Genomic DNA, 6577 nt, shown 5'->3' on the forward strand with positions numbered 1-6577 from the left:
CCTGGCCTGGCCCTGGCCTGTTTCTGGCCTGGCCCCTGAGCCCTGACCTGGCCTGACCTGGCCTGTTACAGTGCTGAGCCTGGCCTGACCTGAGACTGGCCTGGCCTGAGCCCTGGGCCCTGGCCTGAGCCTGGCCTGACCTGAGCCTGGCCTGAGCCCTGGCTGACCTGACAGCCTGGCCTGGCCTGGCCTGCAGCCTGGCCCTGGCCTGGCCTGGCCTGGCCTGGACCTGGCCTGGCCTGGCCTGGCCCTGGCCCCTGGCCTGGCCTGGACCTGGCCTGGCCTGGCCTGAAGCCTGAGCCTGAGCCTGGCCTGGCCTGGCCTGGCCCTGGCCTGGCCTGGCCTGGCCTGGCCTGTGCCTGGCCCTGGCCTGACCTGGCCTGGCCTGGCCTGGCCTGGCCTGGCCTGGCCTGGCCTGAGCCCTGAGCCTGGCCTGAGCCTGAGCCTGAGCCTGGGCCTGGCCTGGCCTGGCCTGGCCTGGCCTGAGCCTGGCCCTGGCCTGGCCTGGCCTGACCTGGCCTACCTGGCCTGGCCTGGCCTGAGCCTGGCCTGACCTGGCCTGAGCCTGGCCTGACCTGGCCTGGCCCTGGCCTCAGCCTGGCCTGGCCTGAGCCTGGAGCCCTGGCCTGGCCTGGCCTGGCCTGGCCTGGCCTGGCCCCTGACCTGGCCTGGCCTGGCCTGGCCTGGCCTGGGCCTGGCCTGGCCTGGCCTGAGCCTGGCCTGGCCTGGCCTGGCCTGGCCTGGGCCTGTCTGGCCTGACCTGGCCCTGGCCCTGACCTGGCCTGGCCTGACCTGACCTGGCCCTGGCCTGGCCTGAGCCTGAGCCTGGCCTGGCCTGGCCTACAGCCTGGACCCGACCTGGCCTGGCCCTGTGCCTGAGCCTGGCCTGGCCTGGCCTGGTACCTGGCCCTGGCCTGGCCTGACCTGGCCCTGGCCTGGCCCTGGCCTGGCCTGAGCCTGGCCTGAAGCCTGGCCTGACCTGGCCCTGGCCTGGCCTGAGCCTGGACCTGGCCTGGCCTGGCCTGACCTGGCCTGGCCTGGCCTGGCCTGGCCTGGCCCTGGCCTGGCCTGGGCCTGGCCTGGCCTGGCCTGGCCTGGCCTGGCCTGGCCTGAGCCTGGCCTGAGCCCTGCCTGACCTGAAGCCTGGCAGCCTGACCTGGCCTGGCCTGAGCCCTGGCCTGGAGCCTGGCCTGAGCCTGACCTTGCCTGGCCTGGCCTGGCCTGGCCCTGGCCTGGCCTGGCCTGGCCTGGGCCTGGCCTGGCCTGGCCCTGGCCTGGCCTGGCTGACCTGGCCTGGCCTGACCTGGCCTGGCCTGGCCTGGCCTGAGCCCTGGCCTGGCCTGGCCTGAGCCTGGCCTGGCCTGGCCTGGCCTGGCCTGGCCCTGGCCTGGCCTGCCTGAGCCTGGCCTGGCCTGGCCTGGCCCTGGCCTGGCCTGGCCTGGCCTGGCCTGGCCCCTGGCCCTGGCCTGAGCCTGAAGCCTGGCCTGGCCTGTTTGAGCCTGACCTGAGCCTGGCCTGAGCCTGGCCTGGCCTGGCCTGGCCTGGCCCTGGCCTGGCCTGCCACCTGGCCTGGCCTGGCCTGGCCTGGCCTGGCCTGGCCCTGGCCTGGCCTGGCCTGGCCTGGCCTGGCCTGACCTGGCCTGAGCCCTGGCCTGGCCTGGCCTGGCCTGGCCTGGCCTGAGCCTGGCCTGGCCTGGCCCTGGCCTGGCCTGGCCTGAGCCTGGCCTGGCCTGGCCTGGCCCTGGCCTGGCCTGGCCTGGCCCTGGCCTGGCCTGACCTGGGCCTGGCCCTGGCCTGTTCAAGCCTGAGCCCTGGCCTGGCCTGGCCTGGACCTGGCCTGGCCTGGCCTGGCCTGGCCTGGCCTGGCCTGGCCTGGCCTGGCCTGGCCTGGCCTGGCCTGGCCTGGCCTGGCCTGGCCTGGCCTGAGCCTGGCCTGGCCTGGCCTGAAGCCTGGCCTGGCCTGGCCTGGCCTGGCCTGGCCTGGCCTGGCCTGGCCTGGCCCTGGCCTGGCCTGGCCTGGCCTGGCCTGGCCTGGCCTGGCCTGGCCTGGCCTGACCTGGCCTGGCCTGGCCTGGCCTGGCCTGAGCCTGAGCCTGGCCTGGCCTGAGGCCTGGCCTGACCTGGCCTGGCCTGCCTGGCCTGGCCTGGCCCCTGGCCTGGCCTGGCCTGGCCTGGCCTGGCCTGGGCCTGGCCTGGCCTGAGCCTGGCCTGATACTGGCCTGGCCTGGCCTGGCCTGACCTGAGCCCTGGCCTGGCCTGGCCTGCCTGGCCTGGCCTGGCCTGGCCTGGCCTGGCCTGGCCTGGCCTGGCCTGGCCTGGCCTGGCCTGGCCTGGCGGCTGCCCTGGCCTGACCTGGCCTGACCCTGGCCTGACCCTGGCCTGGCCTGACCTGTTACCTGAGCCCTGGCCTGACCTGCCCTGGCCTGGCCTGTTTGGCCTGGCCTGGCCTGGTGGCCTGAGCCCTGGCCTGGCCTGGCCTGCCTGACCTGGCCTGACCTGACCTGGGCCTGACCTGGCCTGGCCTGGCCTGACCTGGCCTGTTAAGCCTGGCCTGGCCTGGCCTGGCCTGGCCTGGCCTGGCCTGGCCTGACCTGGCCTGGCCTGGCCTGGCCTGAGCCTGGCCTGACCTGAGCCTGGCCTGGCCTGGCCTGACCTGAGCCTGGCCTGGCCTGGCCTGGCCTGGCCTGGCCTGCAGCCTGGCCTGGCCTGGCCTGGCCTGAGGCCTGGCCTGGCCTGGCCTGCCTGGCCTGGCCTGGCCTGACCTCAGGCCTGGCCTGGCCTGGCCTGGCCTGGCCTGGCCTGGCCTGGCCCTGGCCTGACCTGGCCTGGCCTGGCCTGGCCTGGCCTGGGCCTGGCCTGGCCTGGCCTGGCCTGCCCTGGCCTGGCCTGAGCCTGGCCTGGCCTGGCCTGGCCTGACCTGGCCTGGCCTGGCCTGGCCTGACCTGGCCTGGCCTGGCCTGGCCTGGCCTGGCCTGGCCTGGCCTGGCCTGGCCTGGCCTGGCCTGGCCTGGCCTGGCCCTGGCCTGGCCTGGCCTGGCCTGGCCTGGCCTGGCCTGGCCTGGCCTGGCCTGGCCTGCCTGGCCTGGCCTGGCCTGAGCCTGGCCTGAGCCCCTGGCCCTGGCCTGGCCTGGCCCTGGCCTGAAGCCTGGCCTGCCTGGCCTGGCCTGGCCCCTGCCTGGCCTGGCCTGGCCTGAGCCTGGCCTGGCCTGGCCTGAGCCTGGCCTGGCCTGGCCTGGCCTGGCCTGGCCTGGCCTGGCCTGGCCTGGCCTGGCCTGGCCTGGCCTGGCCTGGCCTGGCCTGGCCTGGCCTGGCCTGGCCTGGCCTGACCTGAGGCCTGGACCTGAGCCTGAGCCTGGCCTGGGCCTGAGCTCTGGCCTGGCCTGAAGCCTGGCCTGGCCTGAGCCTGGCCTGGCCTGGCCTGGCCTGGCCTGGCCTGGCCTGGCCTGGCCTGGCCCTGGCCTGGCCTGGCCTGCCTGCACCTGGCCTGGCCTGGCCTGGCCTGGCCTGGCCCTGGCCTGGCCTGGCCTGGCCTGGCCTGGCCTGGCCTGGCCTGGCCTGGCCTGAGCCTGGCCTGGCCTGGCCTGGCCTGGCCTGGCCTGGCCTGGCCTGGCCTGGCTGAGCCTGAGCCTGGCCTGGCCTGGCCTGGCCTGGCCTGGCCTGGCCTGGCCTGGCCTGGCCTGGCCTGGCCTGGCCTGGCCTGGCCTGGCCTGGCCTGGCCTGGCCTGGCCTGGCCTGACCTGGCCTGGCCCTGGCCTGGCCTGGCCTGGCCTGGCCTGGCCTGGCCTGGCCTGGCCTGGCCTGGCCTGGCCCCTGGCCTGGCCTGAGCCTGGCCTGGCCTGGCCTGGCCTGGCCTGGCCCTGGCCTGGCCTGCCTGGCCTGAGCCTGGCCTGAGCCCTGGCCTGGCCTGGCCTGGCCTGGCCTGACCTGGCCTGGCCTGGCCTGGCCTGGCCTGGCCTGGCCTGGCCTGGCCTGATGGCCTGGCCTGGCCTGGCCTGGCCTGGCCCTGGCCTGGCCTGGCCTGGCCTGGCCTGGCCCCTGGCCTGTTTTCCTGGCCTGACCTGGCCTGACCTGGCCTGGCCTGGCCTGGCCTGGCCTGGCCTGGCCTGGGCCTGGCCTGGCCTGGCCTGGCCTGGCCTGCCTGACCTGGCCTGGCCTGGCCTGGCCTGAGCCTGGCCTGGCCTGACCTGGCCTGACCTGGCCTGGCCTGGCCTGGCCTGGCCTGGCCTGGCCTGGCCTGGCCTGGCCCTGGCCTGGCCTGGCCTGGCCTGGCCTGGCCTGGCCTGGCCTGGCCTGGCCTGGCCTGGCCTGGGCCTGGCCTGGCCTGGCCTGGCCTGGCCTGAGCCTGGCCTGGCCTGGCCTGGCCTGGCCTGGCCTGGTACCTGGCCTGGCCTGGCCTGGCCTGAGCCTGGCCCTGGCCTGGCCTGGCCTGGCCTGGCCTGGCCTGGACCAGGCCTGGCCTGGCCTGGCCTGGCCTGGCCTGGCCTGGCCTGGCCTGGCCTGGCCTGGCCTGACCCTGGCCTGAGCCCTGACCTGGCCTGAGCCTGGCCTGGCCTGACCTGGCCTGGCCTGGCCTGGCCTGAGCCTGGCCTGGCCTGGCCTGACCCTGGCCTGGCCTGGCCTGGCCCCTGAGCCTGGCCTGGCCTGGCCTGGCCTGGCCTGGCCTGACCTGACTGGCCTGGCCTGGCCTGGCCTGGCCTGGACCTGGCCTGGCCTGACCTGACCTGGCCTGGCCTGGCCTGGCCTGGCCTGGCCTGACCTGGCCTGGCCTGGCCTGGCCTGACCTGGCCTGGCCTGGCCTGGCCTGCCTGGCCTGGCCTGGCCTGGCCTGACCTGGCCTGAGCCTGGCCTGGCCTGGCCTGGCCTGAGCCTGGCCTGGCCTGAGCCTGGCCTGGCCTGGCCTGGCCTGGCCTGGCCTGACCTGGCCTGGCCTGAGCCTGGCCTGGCCTGGCCTGGCCTGGCCTGGCCTGCCTGGCCTGGCCTGGCCTGGCCTGGCCTGGCCTGGCCTGAGCCTGGCCTGGCCTGACCTGGCCTGGCCTGGCCTGGCCTGGCCTGGAAGCCTGAGCCTGGCCTGGCCTGGCCTGGCCTGGCCTGACCTGGCCTGGCCTGGCCTGGCCTGGCCTGGCCTGCCTGGCCTGGCCTGGCCTGGCCTGGCCCCTGGCCTGGAGCCTGGCCTGGCCTGAGCCTGGCCTGGCCTGGCCTGGCCTGGCCTGGCCTGGCCTGACCCTGGCCTGGCCTGGCCTGGCCTGGCCTGGCCTGGCCTGGCCTGGCCTGGCCTGGCCTGGCCTGGCCTGGCCTGACCTGGCCTGGCCTGGCCTGGCCTGGCCTGGCCTGGCCTGGCCTGGCCTGGCCTGGCCTGGCCTGGCCTGAGCCTGGCCTGGCCTGGGCCTGGCCTGGCCTGGGCCTGGCCTGGCCTGGCCTGGCTGGCCTGGCCTGAGCCTGGCCTGGCCTGGCCTGGCCTGGCCTGGCCTGACCTGGCCTGGCCTGGCCTGGCCCTGGCCTGGCCTGGCCTGGCCTGGCCCTGGCCTGGCCCTGGCCTGGCCTGGCCTGGCCTGAGCCTGAGGCCTGGCCTGGCCTGACCTGGCCTGGCCTGGCCTGACCTGGCCTGGCCTGGCCTGGCCTGGCCCTGAGCCTGGCCTGGCCTGGCCTGGCCTGGCCTGGCCTGGCCTGGCCTGACCTGAAGCCTGCCTGAGCCTGGCCTGGCCTGGCCTGGCCTGACCTGGCCTGCCTGGCCTGGCCTGGCCTGGCCTGGCCTGGGCCTGGCCTGGCCTGAGCCTGGCCTGGCCTGAGCCTGGCCTGGCCTGGCCCTGGGCCTGGCCTGAGCCTGGCCTGGCCTGGCCTGGCCTGGCCTGGCCTGGCCTGGCCTGGCCTGAGCCTGGCCCTGGCCTGGCCTGGCCCTGGCCTGGCCCCTGGCCTGGCCTGGCCTGGCCTGGCCTGAGCCTGGCCTGGCCCTGGCCTGGCCTGGCCTGGCCTGGCCTGCCCTAGGCCTGGCCTGGCCCCTGGCCTGGCCTGGCCCTGGCCTGCCTGACCTGGCCTGGCCTGGCCTGGCCTGGCCTGGGCCTGGCCTGGCCTGGCCTGGCCTGGCCTGCCCTGGCCTGAGCCTGGCCTGGCCTGGCCTGACCTGGCCTGGCCCTGGCCTGGCCTGGCCTGGCCTGGCCTGGCCTGGCCTGGCCTGGCCTGGCCTGGCCTGAGCCTGGCCTGGCCTGGCCTGCCTGGCCTGGCCTGGCCTGGCCTGGCCCTGGCCTGGCCTGGCCTGGCCTGACCTGGCCTGGCCTGGCTGGCCTGGCCTGGCCTGGCCTGGCCTGGCCTGGCCTGGCCCTGGCCTGCCTGGCCTGGCCTGGCCTGGCCTGGCCTGGCCTGGCCTGGCCTGGCCTGGCCTGGCCTGGCCTGGCCTGGCCCTGGCCTGGCCTGGCCTGGCCTGGCCCTGGCCTGGCCTGAGCCTGGCCTGGCCTGGCCTGGCCTGGCCTGGCCTGGCCTGGCCTGGCCTGGCCTGGCCTGGCCTGGCCTGGCCTGAGGCCTGGCCTGGCCTGGCCTGGCCTGGCCTGGGCCTGAGCCTGGCCTGGCCTGGCCTGCCTGCCTG

Source organism: Tachypleus tridentatus, chromosome 3 (genome assembly GCF_004210375.1).
Source record: "Tachypleus tridentatus isolate NWPU-2018 chromosome 3, ASM421037v1, whole genome shotgun sequence".
Lineage (NCBI taxonomy): Eukaryota > Metazoa > Arthropoda > Merostomata > Xiphosura > Limulidae > Tachypleus > Tachypleus tridentatus.